This window comes from Pleurodeles waltl, chromosome 7, assembly GCF_031143425.1.
Source record: "Pleurodeles waltl isolate 20211129_DDA chromosome 7, aPleWal1.hap1.20221129, whole genome shotgun sequence".
NCBI lineage: Eukaryota > Metazoa > Chordata > Amphibia > Caudata > Salamandridae > Pleurodeles > Pleurodeles waltl.
In genome coordinates, this window is record NC_090446.1 from 904,099,661 (window position 1) to 904,116,652 (window position 16,992).

General features: G+C 46.2%; 1 protein-coding gene across 1 annotated transcript in view; it reads left to right on the forward strand.

The window, feature by feature from the left end:
• Window positions 1-5,283: 5,283 nt before the first annotated feature.
• The window catches only part of LOC138247338 (neuropeptide Y receptor type 2-like), a 154,852-nt gene continuing 143,143 nt past the window's right edge, over window positions 5,284-16,992 (forward strand). Inside the window, exon 1 of the mRNA XM_069202017.1 lies at window positions 5,284-5,468. The gene's annotated coding sequence lies outside the window, so the exon portion shown is untranslated. The remainder of the gene's footprint in view (window positions 5,469-16,992) is intronic.

The following is a 16,992-nucleotide window of genomic DNA, read 5'->3' on the forward strand; positions in this document are numbered from 1 at the left end:
TACCCTGTGAAAAAAGATTTACATCACCAAATATACTGACTCACATACATTGGTAACATACCTAGTTCAAATCATTATGAGAAAACTTCTGGCAGCTATTGTCATTAGTACGAAAAATAATCTAAGCAAGGGAACACGTTTTGAGAACATGTCATTGGTATGCAGTGTTTCATAACTAATACCAAAATAGCCTGAGAATATTTAAGTATTTAAAACAACGGGGCTCTCTCCTTCATGAGTCAAAAACACAAAAGTGAATAAGTCAATAATGCAAGCATAGATGTATATCAAACCAAAAAGAGAGAGACATAGTATGACTAATCGATATGAGCAGTATGCTCAATGTTCACAAATAGCCAAAAGAAACCCTATTTGCCCATGTCACAAATATTGAAGTGCCAACAGTTAAAGAATAGATAAACATCCAAGAAAAAGTAAGGCAGTATCTTGATCTTGCCACATTAGAATAAGTTAGGGTAACATGCTCGTAATCGCAATAAATATGTGCAACAAAATATGTCAATCCCGTGTCCCAGAGAAACAAACTTTCAGGAGATTAAAAGCTAAACTATATAGATCGAGTGTGGATTAGTGCGGATTAGAGAAACAATCAATGAGGTAGAATTTTAATTACCTAATGTCGTAGTCAGCAAGTAATCATAAAATTGCCGGAAAGGTTTCCTCGAGTCCTGCGTAAAATCGCACTAGCTCCGTATGGCTAGAACGCGATGTAGAGCACAGGCGCGTCCTTTCACCGTTACGAGAGTAACGAAATGGAGAAAGGACTCGACATCCTTGGTGCAGCTAAATAATGGCGGCCATATTGGAGGGGAGCAATGCGGCAGGAAACTATAAGAACCGCATAGCTTGTAAAGTGGAATCGGAAAGAATGGCAAAAGAAAAGGTAGTAAGCTAATAAGCCTAAAGGGAACATACTATGGTAGAGAAGTAAATAAGATATTAAAAGAGCGTTAGAGGTGGGTAGGACATGAAACAGAAGCTGACTGATCAGAGAGAAAAGTTAAGTGACAGGCCTAAATAGAAAGAAAAAAAGGAAAGGAAGAGGCAAAAGTTGGAAGAGGTTATTTGTAAAAGAATAATAAGAAGAGATACTACAGGAAAAAAAAGGGAACTAGGATTAGTACAAAATTAGAAAGAATAATTATGGAAAAAAAGAAAAAGAAAAAGAAGAATAGTGGAGACAAAGATAAACCGGAAGTATAGGGATGTTTACCCTATTAGTTACTCATAGAAGCATGATACAGACCAACAAATTAAATCATAGAAAAAAAAAAAAAAAAATGATAATAAACCAAAATGAGACTGTTTACAGTAGTTCATCCAAATAACTCAGGCGGTACATTATTTACAGTAACCAGTAGTGCCATTCATGGTCCTGATTCAGTCCTTGGTTCACCGTATCATATCGGATGATCAACCTGCTTTCCTCTTGACGTAGGCGTAGCTGTAAGTTCCCGCCCCTTGGGGACGGTGTGATGCGATGTATCCCACTGAATGTAAAAAATCGTGAATGGCACTACTGGTTACTGTAAATAATGTACCGCCTGAGTTATTTGGATGGACTACTGTAAACAGTCTCATTTTGGTTTATTATCATTTTTTTTTTTTTTTTTTCTATGATTTAATTTGTTGGTACAGACCATTTCCATTGTCTGACTTACAGCGGTGACCTTATAGAGGAAAAAAAGGTGGTGAGTTCTCACTTAAGGAGTCATTGATAAAAAGCACAATGCCTCAATGATAATTTATTTGCATCCAGAACAATGAAAGAAAAGATCAGTTCCATGAAATTATAATTCTTGTTATTATATGACAGTCATTAGACAGAAAATAATATCCAGAGACCAACAGTTCAATAGTCCAATCAACCAGTACCAAGGTTGAAAAGGTATCATGTGAACAAAAAATTGCTTTAATAACGAAGCAGCCAGGTAAGGAAAAAATCAAATCAAAGGGCACAAGTCAGTGATGGAACAGCCACAGCCAACACGTGTTTCGCCCCTTATGCGGGTAAGCGGGGGCTTTTTCAAGGCTGTAAAAGAGATATGTATGTATAATAAGAGTCACCGAGTAAGTAGTGATAATGACAAATTATAGTATTGCTTTCCATGCAAGTCATGCTGAGCAAATTTTGCTCCTTCTTGGTGAAACCTGTGATTTAGGTGGTGGGGTCCATGACAAACTCCCAATTGAGGCCAAGTGCTGAAATCATAAATGGTATCAAGGTGTGATAAAGCCATAAGTGAAATTAGCAAGAAACATTTTACCACTCCTGGGTAAATTCAAAGACTGAAGAAAAAAAGGGAAAATATTATTAGCCAGTCGAAAGAAATGGGTAGATAAAACGCATGCTGGCACACACGTGATATTAGTGCAAACATGAAGTCAGCAGGGATACATGCGGACTGGTGCTAATTAAGATACCCTGTGAAAAAAGATTTACATCACCAAATATACTGACTCACATACATTGGTAACATACCTAGTTCAAATCATTATGAGAAAACTTCTGGCAGCTATTGTCATTAGTACGAAAAATAATCTAAGCAAGGGAACAAGTTTTGAGAACATGTCATTGGTATGCAGTGTTTCATAACTAATACCAAAATAGCCTGAGAATATTTAAGTATTTAAAACAACGGGGCTCTCTCCTTCATGAGTCAAAAACACAAAAGTGAATAAGTCAATAATGCAAGCATAGATGTATATCAAACCAAAAAGAGAGAGACATAGTATGACTAATCGATATGAGCAGTATGCTCAATGTTCACAAATAGCCAAAAGAAACCCTATTTGCCCATGTCACAAATATTGAAGTGCCAACAGTTAAAGAATAGATAAACATCCAAGAAAAAGTAAGGCAGTATCTTGATCTTGCCACATTAGAATAAGTTAGGGTAACATGCTCGTAATCGCAATAAATATGTGCAACAAAATATGTCAATCCCGTGTCCCAGAGAAACAAACTTTCAGGAGATTAAAAGCTAAACTATATAGATCGAGTGTGGATTAGTGCGGATTAGAGAAACAATCAATGAGGTAGAATTTTAATTACCTAATGTCGTAGTCAGCAAGTAATCATAAAATTGCCGGAAAGTTTTCCTCGAGTCCTGCGTAAAATCGCACTAGCTCCGTATGGCTAGAACGCGATGTAGAGCACAGGCGCGTCCTTTCACCGTTACGAGAGTAACAAAATGGAGAAAGGACTCGACATCCTTGGTGCAGCTAAATAATGGCGGCCATATTGGAGGGGAGCAATGCGGCAGGAAACTATAAGAACCGCATAGCTTGTAAAGTGGAATCGGAAAGAATGGCAAAAGAAAAGGTAGTAAGCTAATAAGCCTAAAGGGAACATACTATGGTAGAGAAGTAAATAAGATATTAAAAGAGCGTTAGAGGTGGGTAGGACATGAAACAGAAGCTGACTGATCAGAGAGAAAAGTTAAGTGACAGGCCTAAATAGAAAGAAAAAAAGGAAAGGAAGAGGCAAAAGTTGGAAGAGGTTATTTGTAAAAGAATAAGAAGAAGAGATACTACAGGAAAAAAAAGGGAACTAGGATTAGTACAAAATTAGAAAGAATAATTATGGAAAAAAAGAAAAAGAAAAAGAAGAATAGTGGAGACAAAGATAAACCGGAAGTATAGGGATGTTTACCCTATTAGTTACTCATAGAAGCATGATACAGACCAACAAATTAAATCATAGAAAAAAAAAAAAAAAATGATAATAAACCAAAATGAGACTGTTTACAGTAGTTCATCCAAATAACTCAGGCGGTACATTATTTACAGTAACCAGTAGTGCCATTCATGGTCCTGATTCAGTCCTTGGTTCACCGTATCATATCGGATGATCAACCTGCTTTCCTCTTGACGTAGGCGTAGCTGTAAGTTCCCGCCCCTTGGGGACGGTGTGATGCTATGTATCCCACTGAATGTAAAAAATCGTGAATGGCACTACTGGTTACTGTAAATAATGTACCGCCTGAGTTATTTGGATGAACTACTGTAAACAGTCTCATTTTGGTTTATTATCATTTTTTTTTTTTTTTTTTCTATGATTTAATTTGTTGGTTTTTTTCCCAGTATTTCAAGTTTTGGGAGGCTCAGGGTCCAGGCCTCCTGGTTTGAAGTTCTCACAACCCTTCCATCAATTCGGCATTTAAAGGAAGTCAATCTGGCTGGACCCCTGACCTTATAGAGGAAGACTGCATATAATTCAGTGCTACCTGGTTAATACGCCAGGGCTGACTTTGCTGTTCACGTGGTTTAGCTGCCAAGGAGCGACCTGAAAGTCCTGCAGACAAACAGTCGACGACACAGATAGGAGATTCCATGTCCCCATGGCCCTGCGCTTTGTGCACATTGCCCTGTGTTTCAGAACGTCCAGTTCACTTTTCTCATTAGAAAAGCCGTGCTGAAGTGACAAACACAAAGCGGAGAGATTCACAAACTCAAAACAACCTCAATGTGTCCTCTCTTACGCGGAGAACGTAAGAGCAATGGCGCAGAAAAGCACAGACACAGTCCACCGCCTAAGCACACAAAACAACGCGTGCAGAGAGACATACGCTGATATGACATACACAGGGGGACGCACACAAATACAGAAGCCTATGAAGACCTACGGTGACACACTATCACCAGCGTGGTTCCACACATCCACCCGAACACAGTCCAGCACGTTAGGAAGATATGCACACGTGGTCAGGCAGACTTATACAATGCCATGTTTACACATTTACGGCCCGGACACACACAAATACTGAAGCCACTAAGACCTGCAGTGATACACACCATGCACGCAAACGTCCATGCAGATGTAGCCCAGCATGGAGACAGCTAGGCAAACAAGCTCCGACAAACATGCAACTAGCACATTCCCAAAAAGAAGCATGCAGACACACAAATACAGAAACTCATACAAAGCAAAGGTGACACACGGAGAGAAGCATGGAAACAGACACATGAACACACACGCACAGAGAAACACCTTAGCATCTATGCCTCTTGGTTAAACTATGCATAGGCAGAGCGATGAGCCCTCCCTGGGAGAATGGCCAGCCCACACTGCTTACACTAGGAGCCCTCCCTTCCCTCTCCGCTCATCCCCGTTCACCCCATGGTGCACGCTCGCAGGCAGGGACTGGAGCTTTCCACCGGTGCCGCATGAGATCCGGACACACAGCTAGCCGCCGAGCGGGAGACTCTGGGGTCACCCCCTGACACACAGCGGCACTGCGACACCCCCTTACTCAGCCTCAGCGGGTCGTCTCCCTGAGCCGCCCCTTCTCTGGTATGAGGACGGGGGTCCGCGTGCACCTATGGTACCTGGGATAGCGCCTCGTGACGGTGTCTTCAGCACAACCAGCAAAACAGCGCGCGCGAGGAAGAGAGGTCCCGACTTCCAGACCTGAGGGGTGAACGGAATGGTGCGATAAGGGCATGTGAGTACACTTTTCGCTGCTAACCCAATACACAACTGGCAGAAAAGCATTTTTACTCTGGAGCCAAATATACTGAATCCACCTCTGACTGGAGGTGCATGGAGTACCGCACGTGTACCGTATTGATTGGATGCGTGTCTGGTGTGTGTTGCGAAAAAGAGAAGCTTGCACTGCTGTTGCATGTGCGGGTGCTGTTGAGCTTGTGAGGGATGTTTGTAGTTACTGCCAGTGCTGTACGTGCTCTCGGTGCGGGCTCCGCACGCGCTGCCGCTGCCTATGCGGACTGCAAGAGCCCGCTGCGTGCTCTGCATTGTAGCTGGGTGGGTGATGTGAGTGTGAATGTGCTTGTGTCTATGTGAGGGAGAGGAGCTGCTGCGTGCTTCTAGCTGCACAGTGCCAGGTGAGAGCTTGGCAGTGACGCGCTCTGCTCTTGTCTGTGCTTCACACGTGTGATTCAGAAGCTTGTGCTGCTTTAGCCTGTGCTGAACCTGATGTTGGATTGCATTACAAACAAAAAATATAGAAAAGTGAGTACAAAAATGATGCTTAATAACGATGTTTAATATTTTCATAAGTTCTCCAAAACGTAGCAGTGTCACTCAATTAGGTTAAGATGGGAAAAAGTGATTCCAACTCATAGTGTATCTGCAGGTGCAAGAGCAGTTCTCTCGGCCACCAGCTTTCCTCTCATCCACTAGGGCACACCACGCGTAACCACCAGCCCACATCTCCACCACTACTGGCCTCATTACGAGTTTGGCAGTCCGAACACATCACCACCAAACTCGCGGGGAGTCCCCCCCCCCCCGTCCTATTACAATGTACCCACCGGCAGAAACATTGCAATAGAGCATTCCCGTCGGTCGGACCAGCAGGAACAGTGCTACGAGATACCACTCAACTCCCTTCAAGGAGCCGAGTGGTATCTCACAGCACAGAGGTGGCCGACCAGCATCCTCGGAATGTGCACTGTCTGCAGACAAAGCAGACAGTGCACATTCCGATGTTGCTGGGCAGGGGGGCCCCAGCACACCCTCACTGCCAGCCTTTCCATGTCAGTGAAATCACCATGGAAAGGCCGGTGGTGAGGGGAGTTGTAATCAGCCAGGCGGCGCTGAGCTCAGCACTGCCCTGAGTACAATGTCATGCCGTTGGGACCCCGGTGGGGACAGCGGCCCCTTGACAGGTCCGCCTGACAGTGCTGTGATCAGGAAGTTGGACTGCCTAGAGTGCGGTAGTCCGACCGCAAATGTGAATGTGGTGGTCCTCGGACCACCATACTCGTAATGAGGCCCTAGATCTCCTCCACTGCTACAAATCACCTTCACATGAGTGCACCAGTTCTACTTGACTACATCTCAGCTACCCTTACGTCAACTCAAGCACCAGTCTATGACTGCCATTAGAGCACCCTTCCTCCACAAGGCCATACTTTTTCCACTAGATCATTCCAGACTACATCACCTCTTCAAGACCACATTTCCTCCCTGGACCAGATCCTCTCTACTAGATCACATCTCTCACAGTAGACTACATCACCTCCACTCTACCACCTCAACTTCTCCACTATGCCACATCTCCATCACACAACAATATTTCCATCACTACAATATTTCCATCACACAACAATATTTCCATCACAATTACCAACAGGTCATCTTCTGGACCACATGGCCACATCAAGACCACATCTAACTTGCTAACCACTTCTGTACTACCCACATTTATTCTACTTTACCACATCACCTCTAATGAACACCTGCAATACAGTGGTATTACGCAAAATAATTGCCCCCCCTGCAGAATATGAAGAGAGGCCTGTGAATCTCCCATATTTGACATATATTCATTGACCTTGGGCTGAATGGGGCATCCTGAAGGGTTGCAGATCCCTGAAGGCTTGCCCCTCCCCCCCATTATACACCGCTTCTCCAATAAGTCACATCTCCATAAGGTCACTTCCCTTCCACTAGACTGTGCATCCTCAGCTAATTATATCTCCTACACTGCACCACATCCCCCACACTAGACCATATCTTCTGCAAAAGACCAGTCTTGTTCAGCGCCAGGCCTTCTCCACTAAACCTTATCTGCTCATATCACATCTCCATTAAACAACCCCTCCTGAAGACAACATCTCCTACACTGGTCTGCATCACCCCACCAAAGTTCATTCCTGCCACCAAACAACATTTCAACTACCCATGCCTCTTACACTGACCACATCTCCTCCACTAGTCCATGCTCCCATCTCAAAATCACTTCTCTTTCACTAGACTACGTCCAGTTCGCTTGCATTGTCTCCATCCAGAATGCACCCCCTCACAAGGCCACCAATCCTCCACTAATCACATCTCCCTACGAGATCACACCCTTTCACCAGAACTCATCCCCCCGTTACTTACCTCTCTGCTAAATCACATCTCAACTACCCAGGGCTCTTTTCCCGGATGACATCGTATTCCACCAATCCAGATCTCTACTAGAGCACAATGCACTTGCAATAACTGTCGTTACTGTCGTGTGGTGCCTTCGCGATCTCTGAAATTGGCTATTAAAATTAAAGCAGAGCTGAAAGTGGAGATTAACCAAACGGCTGCTAACGATAATCCGCACTCCCTTCACGATTAGACAGCGGGAGGCGCAGAAAGGCGACGGGGAGCCCCGACAGGCGCGGCGGCAATTACTGAACGCTGAGGGGTGCGGTGAGAGGCAATGGGGCGTGGGGCGATTACTAGTCACCTGCTACCGGCGCTGCTCTTGGCGGGCAGCGGGGATTCATCACCTTGCCCAGCGAGCCTCTGGGTGTCACCATGGCGGGCACCTTCAATGTCTTACATTTAGCAGTGCGTTAATGGTTTCTTAATGAAAATAAATTATAGTTCTTGACAATGTCCAGTTCTTTGTACAGCTCTTAATATCAGCGTTTTGGTTACTTCTGAGCTCTCCCAATGTTGGCAAATAAAAGTAGTTAGGCAGGGGTAAATAAGGTGATTCGTCCAGGACCATACAGTTTGATTAAGTGGAAAAGCCGGGATTTGATCCTAATCACCTTGGACCCACATTTCAAAGCGAATCATTAGAGAACATCTCTACGTTGTTAAGATAACAATTAGACAGCACCTCCTAAATAAGCTCATGTTGCTAGTGGTATTTTATTATTTTATTTGTAAATATTACTATCTTTGTTTTTAGAAAGCCCTACCTTCTAAATGGTTTGAGACTTAGGGTCTCATTTACGAGGTTTTGGCACAGCGATTCTTGCTGTGGTGCCCTGTGTCAAAAGAAAAGGGCTGGAGTGCACCGTATCTATGAGATATGGCACACTCATGTCCCTTTCCCCTGCGCTGGCACACAATGGGCTCCCACGCACCAACGCAGGCACCATTGCACTGTGGTGCAAGGGTGTGTGCGCGGCAGAGATGATTGTTTTTGTGACACAAAAACAATCAGAAGAGGTGTGTACTGCAGAAGGCAGCACACATAGAAAAAGGAAAAACAAGGAGCAATACAGTTATTTCTATTTGTTGCCCCTCCCATATGCCTCCCATGGGGATGGGTAGGCTTTTAACACATTCCAAGGTTTATGAAATCTCATAAATCTGGGAATGTGTCAGATGCCATGGGTGTTAAATGGGAATGCCCATGGCATGCCTCCCTATCACAGGCTGAGGCAACGCTGAGACGTGCTGTGTTGCCTCAGTCCATATCTACAAGGCTATGAAAAGCCACACGGGGTGGCTTTACAGGCCCTGCAGTGTGCACCGCCAGTCCATCACCCAAAGCGACGTTCTGATGGCACACAGGGGCTTGTAAATAATCCCCTATGTGTGCCAAATACAAAGAGACAGGTCACAAAAAGAAGTCGCAGATTGGGCACTGAAGTCTTGCCTCTTGTCTCTGATTTAGCAGCGCAATCTATGTACAAATAGGTCACATCACATAATCTTTAGATGTAGGGGGGCCCAAGCGACCGGTCAAATGAATATTAAGTTGCCAGCTCACTATCTGGTCCCACTATGATTGGTCGACAAATGTAGGGATTGTTACCTGCAGGAAACAGAAGGCCACCATCTTGTGTTTGCTTTCCCAAATTGCATACTTTTCTTAAGCAGCGCTTGTTCCTTATAGGAACCAGTGCTTACAAAAAGTATAAAATGTTTCTCATTTGTTCTGCCAGGCCACTGCTTTGTCACCCTGGTGTCCTCCACACAGTAAACAGAGAGGAAACTGTGTAATTGGGACAGCTTCCTCTTTAAGAACCTGTTGCACCTCCATGGAAGGGTCAGTAACATCATTACATCCAAACCATTGATATATGCCTATTCGAATCACAATGAGGAAGGGATGCCACTTTCCCACTCACTCCAAATATGATTCAAAATGGGTTTCATGCCCCATTTTGTGGTCCAGAAATGCTTGCACTGCACTGCCTGTAACATGCAGGGCACCTGTTCAAATCCTAATAAGATACTGAAGTGGGTTCTAGTTTTCGTTATTGAGATTGTTGTGAAACCTGCAAGTCACAAGCTCCTGCCCGAGTAAATGGTTAAGTGTACCATGTGCAGCCTTCTACAAGTAAACAACAGGGCATAGGTTCTAAACCACACTGACCTCACTCAAACGTTCACCCTAATGAGCTTAATAAAATATGCACAATTGAATTTTATGTTTTTGTAAGGGGGCGACCCTTGACCCTGCTTTCAGGCAGGTCGCTCCGCTTCACCTTGTGCCGGTTGCTGCTGCATCAGGCTTCCTCCTTGTATTTCGAGGCTTCCTCACTTTATTTTTACTTATTTTTTACCGCTATCCCCGCTGCTGCGTCCCTGCTGCCCCGCCCCCCACTCGCCCATTCGCCGACCCCGCTCCCACCTCCCAGCTGCACCTCCCTCCCACCTCCCCTTATATGGCAGCCGCTGTGTGGTGAAGGGAGCGAACCTTGACCCTGCTTTCAGGCAGGTCGCTCCCCTTCACCTTGTGCCGGTTGCCGCTGCATCAGGCTTCTTCCTTTTATTTCGAGGCTTCCTCACTTTATTTTTATTTTTTTACCGCTATCCCCGCCGCTGCGTCCCTGCGGCCCCGCCCGCCTCCCTCTTCTTCGATTCCTTTTCCTGCCGCTGCATCCCTGCGGCCCCGCCCCCACTCGCCCATTCGCTGACCCCTCTCCCACCTGCTCCTCCCTTCCACCTCCCCTTATATGGCAGCCGCTGTATGGCCGCGCAGCGGGTGCGCCGCTGGCACGCCCAAGGCAAGCCCCGTCTGCGCCCGTCCGCGCCCAGACCACAGCCAGCGCCAGGACCCCTGTTCCCCAAGACCGCCATGGCAACCATCACCACTACACCGCCAGCACCCTCCTCGCACTCAACACCGGACCAGTTCACGCCTGCTTCCTGGCCTCCCCTAAGCACACCCAGGAACCCTTCACCTGCCGGAACTGCAGCTTCACCAGCCTCCAGATCGCCAAACCACCCGATGAGACAAGCCGTCGAACTCTGGGACCTACTCGACACCTCCACCCCGGACATCGCCTTCCTGACGGAGACCTAGATGAACACCTCTTCGGCCCCAGACATCGCCATAGCCATGCCGGATGGCTACAAGATCACCCACAAGGATCGCACCAACGGAGTCAGAGGCGGGATCGCCATCGTCCACAAGAACACCATCAGGGTCACGACCCGCACCGACGACACCCTCAGCACCGCTGAACACCTGCACTACCAGATCCACACCAACCCCAACACCACCCTCAGAGGAGCTCTCATCTACAGACCCCCCAGACCACAGCCTCAGTTCTGTGACTCCATCGCCGACTTCGTCAACAGGCACGCCCTAGCCTCCGCCGACTACATCCTCCTCGACGGACTGAACTTTCACCTGGAGAATAACAACAATCCCAACTCCACCACCCTAATTGACAACCTCGCCACCCTAGGACTCAAACAACTCATCACTACTCCAACACACTCCGCCGGACACACGCTGGACCCCATCTTCTCCCCTAGCCCCCATGTCATATTCAGCCACACCACCGAACTCCCATGGACCGACCACTACTGCATACACTTCACCTTAAGTAAACCTACCATGCACCACCGCACCCAACAGATCCCCCGCCGCAACTGGAGCAAAGTCAGCCAAGACCAGCTGAACACCAGCCTCGCCCGAAAACCACCCACCGAACTCACCAATCCCAACCTCGCAGCCTGCAACTTCTGGCCTGGATCAACGACTGCGCCAATACTAACGCCCGCTCAATAAACCATCCAACAGAGGCACCAACAAGAGAGCCAGCTGGTTCACCTCGGACCTTCGAGCCTCCAAGCAAACCTGCCGGAAACTGGAGAGAAAGTGGCTCTTCGACCAGACACCGGGCAACCATGCTGCCTTCAAGAACGCCATCCGCAAACACCATCACCTCATCAGGTCTGCCAAGAGAACCTCCTTCAAAGACCGCCTTAACAACAACACACACAACAGCGAGGAGCTCTTCAACATCGTGAAGGAACTCTCCAACCCCAGCTCCAACACAAATGACATCCCACCATCACAAGACCTGAGCAACTCCCTTGCCACCTTCTTCCACCACAAGATCATAGACATCCACAACAGCTTCAACAGCCAGACCACCCCGCCAACCACTGACTCCTCAGACTCTCCTCCCACCCTCAACTACGACCCCCTGCTCGTCTGGGCCAACGTGAATGAAGACGACAGAATCAAAACCATGAGCACTATCCACTCTGGATCTCCCTTAGACCCATGTCCGCACCACATCTTTAACAAAGCAAGTGCCACCATCGCACCCCACCTCCGCAAAGTCATCAGCATCTCCTTCGAGACCGCGGCCTACCCCGAGAGCTGGAAGCATGCTGAGATCAATCCCCTACTCAAGAAACTGTCTGTCACAGCACCCTACGCACATGCCTCCACAACGCAGGGATCCAGGACAAAGCGCTGGAGTGGGCCTCCTCCTTCCTCTCCGGCAGAACCCAGACCGTCCGCCTCCCCCTTTCCGATCCAAAGCCTCCAAGATCATCTGCCACGTCCCCCAAGGATTATTCCTCAGCCCTACACTATTCAACATCTACATGGCCCACGTCGCCCGGCTACACAACCTCAACATCATCTCCTACGCCGACGACACCCAACTGATCCTCTTCCTCACCAAGGACCCTCTCACCGCCAAATCCAACCTCCACAAAGGAATGAAGGCCGTCGCCAAATGGATGTGGAACAGCAAACTGAAGTTGAACTCAGATAAGACGGAGGTCCTCATCTTCGGCGCCAACCCCTCAGCCTGGGACGACTCATGGTGCCCGATCTGGGAGCAGCCCCGCCACCCAGTGACCACGAACGCAACCTGGGCGTCATCCTCAACTCAACACTCTCCATGACCAAGCAAGTCAGCGCCGTCTACCCATCCTGCTTCAACACCCTCCAAATGCTCCACAAGATCTACAGATGGATCCCCACAGATACAAGAACAACAGTCACCTAGGCCCTCGTCAGCAGCAAACTTGACTACGGAAACACCATCTACGCAGGAGCCCCGGCCAAACTCCTCAAACGACTGCAACGCATACAAAATGCCTCCGCACGCCTGATCCTCGATGCCCCCTGCCACAGCCATATCACTCCCCATCTGAGAGACCTACACTGGCTCCCCGTCACCAAAAGGATAACATTCAAGCTCCTCACCCACGCATACAAGGCACTCCACAACACCGGTCCATCCTACCTCAACAGACGACTCACCTTCTGCACCCCGTCCCACCAACTCCGCTCAACCAACCTCGCTCTCGCCACCGTCCCCTGCATCCGAAGAACGACCACTGGAGGGAGAACCTTCTCCCACCTCGCTGCCAAGACCTGGAACACCCTTCCTTTGACCCTACGACAGACCGAAGACCTGCTGACCTTCAGGAAACGCCTCAAAACCTGGCTATTCAAGCAGTAGCAGGACCCCGCCTCCCCACAGCACCTTGAGACCCTTACAGGTGGGTAGTGCGCTCTACAAATACATTGATTGATTGATTGATTGATTATGTTATTGGAATTTGTATAGTACACTGCCTGCCATTACCATGTACTAGCAAAGTTTTTATAATCAACACCTTGTAGTAATTGCCATAAAATCTGGTTGTACTGTGGACTATATAAACACTGATCATTAATATAATAAGACACAAACGTCTGCATTCATATGATATAAGTGATAAAGTACCCCCTGCCATACATTATGAGGACATTGAAAGTCACTGAGTAGTTCCATAACCATAAAGAGGAACAAGGCCATGTACACGAGGGGGGTACTTTATCCCCTATAATATATGATCACAATATCACCTTTCCTGCAAATCATTTCAAACATTAGTGCGTAACTCTTTCATATGAAAGAGTGAGCATGTTTCAAACATGAAGAATAAAAATAAAAACCTCCAGTGCAAAATTAAACGCATCAAAAAACTATTAGATACTTGTTGCAAACGGATATTAGAAGCAGTTCAATAGAAGTCAGTTTTTAAGAAAAACATCTACAGTAGTTCTGAATGTGTAGAAACATTCAGAAAGAATCTAGCTTTTCTCTATCTAATGAGTGCCAAAAATAAACATGTTCTTTCTGCTTGTCATTGTAAGTTAGAAAAATAGAGCAGAAGAAAGAAAAACAATGTTCAGTTTTAGTTGCTAAACAGCTTCTTCAAGTATGCTCCTTGAGTTGACCTGTCTTTCACCTCAGCTGTTGGCTCTAGCAGCAGGCATTGTGATTTCAGAACTGGATTGTAATAACTTATAATAGTTAAGTTCTGACGTCTTTTCATTATAATCGGTATCTGGGTGCATCACTAGTCACTGATTATAAAGAAATTAGAGACAGGTGAATATATAGACATTACAGAATCCCATGTATTGTATATTATATATTATGTGTATTGAATAAGCATGAATTTTTCGTTGCATGTATTGAAGAAGTGAATTGTTGTTGATTTTCTACCTTCTGCCAGCATTGCACATATTGCTTTAAAAAAAAATAAAAGTACACTTTTTTATCAACTTATCTTTTGGCCAACTCGTTGACAGGGTACATCACTGTATCCACTTTGGCCTTCTGAGTCCTTTGGCAATATGTAATACTGTCCTGTTTTGCTGACTTGTGGAACTTTCTCCAGGACATAAGTGTGAAAAAGGCAATATATTACAGATTACCCTTCAAGTGGTGCTTTTATAGAGTGAGCGAGAGGGATTCTTTCTTTTTATTCTCTAATCACAGATCTATTTTACTGTGAACGTTTGTCTGAAGTCCTCAGAGACAGACTAGGTGTTGGACCAAAGAGCTGTAACCCAGTGTACTAGATTCAGCAATTAAATAGATCAGTTTTGTCAAATTATTGCAACTCTTGATGTCTCTGTCTCCCCATTCGGCAGCTTCATGTGGTTTCCACAGGTAGAACATAAAACAAATCTCCCTGAAATGTTTGGGGATAACCCTGTAACGGTTGTCTGCTGTTGGGTCAGAAATGCCCCAGATTGTTATTGTGATGCCCTGTGGGGGCTTCCTGCAGTCTCTATGCCTTTTTGTAAGTTATTTATATGACAATCATGCATGTTTTCTGCAGCCCCCCTTTTTAATGACAATAAAAAATGGAGGGCTTGAGTGAGGGTTTCCTAGGTCTTAACCTGGGACCCTGACCTGGGACATTCTTCACCTCTCACCCCCAGAGTTTCACTGTAATAGGTTTCAGTATCCAGTGGGAGAGGGTATTATACTCCTCCTTTGTAATCTGACTCTTACTCCCCACCAGGGCACTCCTAGGTCAGTGCCCTTACCTGCTTAGATCTTCTTGACAAAAGATGTGGGTGGGCTGCCTGGCCCAAACAAACAAACGTATCTGGCCCCACTCAAACTGGCCCAGAGGGTGGCTGCCAGTGTCCGTGCTCCTATGTTGAGGTGATCATGGAGGTGCCAGGCACAGCCTTATCGGAGGAGCCCCCAAAACTGAACAGTTGCATTACAGTTAATTGGTCAGCTCCAGGGTTAATTACTGGGCAGTTGCCCTCCACAGTATGCCTGAATTACTCATCAACCAGACAAGAAGCACAAATCATTAAGGAGGAGACAAGTCCTGCACTCAAGGGTTGCACATCTGATTGATAGCTCCCCTCCCTGGCAAAAAAACTGAACCTGGATCCTGAATCTTGCTAGGACTGCCTTGAGGGAAAGAGCCCTGCCTCCTGTGGAGAGGGTGCTGGACGGTGCACTTACATAAGAGAAGCTTGCCTAAAACAAGCATTGGCATAGCCAAACGGTCTTGCCTATGAGACCTTATAAGTATTTAGCTGTGCAGTACAATAAACATTTATCAGAAATAAACTCTGTTTGTGCATTCCTTTATACACTTGGCATTAGACTGTAATGGTCAGAACATCCCTTAGAGGGCACCCCAATAAAAATAGCATTTGGAAGAAGCATGGACATGTAACCATAGAGTCAGCCCCAAGAGGGCATAACCACATGAAAAGAGAAGGGTAGGGAGAACTGAAGTGTAACCATATATTCAGCGCCTAGAGAGCATAGTGCATTACACACTATCAGTACAAACAGGCCTGCTAGAATATTATTACAAAAGAGGCCCTTAAAAACAAGCTTCTCCAAGCTGTAAAGCGAAAGCTCCAGCCATGAGAAAGCTTAAAAAGACATTGAATGGAGAGAGGTTATGATTTCCCCCCCCCCAACATAGTGTGGGGACAGAAAGAGCATGTTGTGCTGAATGTTTTGGTGGTAGTCCCATTGTCCTAGGACCACCACAGGCTGATTTATGAGCAGAAATGTATTGTAAAAGGAATGCCCCACAAAGCATTATGGGGTGAGATTCCTGAATGCAGTGAATATGGTAGTATCATCTCTCTCGCTGTGTCCAGGACCAGGAGAGCCACATTGAGGGGTTCCCTTGTGTTTTTTCTATTTTAAAGGTGCCATTTCCCTAAACTTGGGAAGAATTTAGGAATGGGGCTGTAAATGTATCCGGTACTCATGTAAGGCGCTACAATCTTCTGTTTGAGTATGCACTATATAAATAAATAAAAAATAATCCTCCTCCAGATTGGAGGATTTGTCGGATGCAGACACTGCAAGAACAGTGAAATGCCAGAGGAAGAAACAACATATTGCCGCAAGCGCAAAGCAGAAGGAAAATGTGACTGATCGTACAATAATCCATGTAACAGGGTCAGTCTCCAAGGCAGTAACAAAACAGCCTCAAGGTGGGACAAACCGAAAACGTTTACCTAACAAACCAAAGGGATTTTGAAAGGCAGGCCGAGGAACGAATTAATGGCCTTGAGATGGCTTGGTGAAAGCACACAGAAGTATATTACAGCATGTCGAGAGACAGTACACGCGCGCTGCCTAGGCTCGACCTAAAAGGGAGATCAAAACACCAGCTTCCTGGAGTGAAAAAAGTGTGCTGGAAGGACATGAAACCATAGCTTTCTGCATTGACTGTGGCACCATAGAAGGACCAGC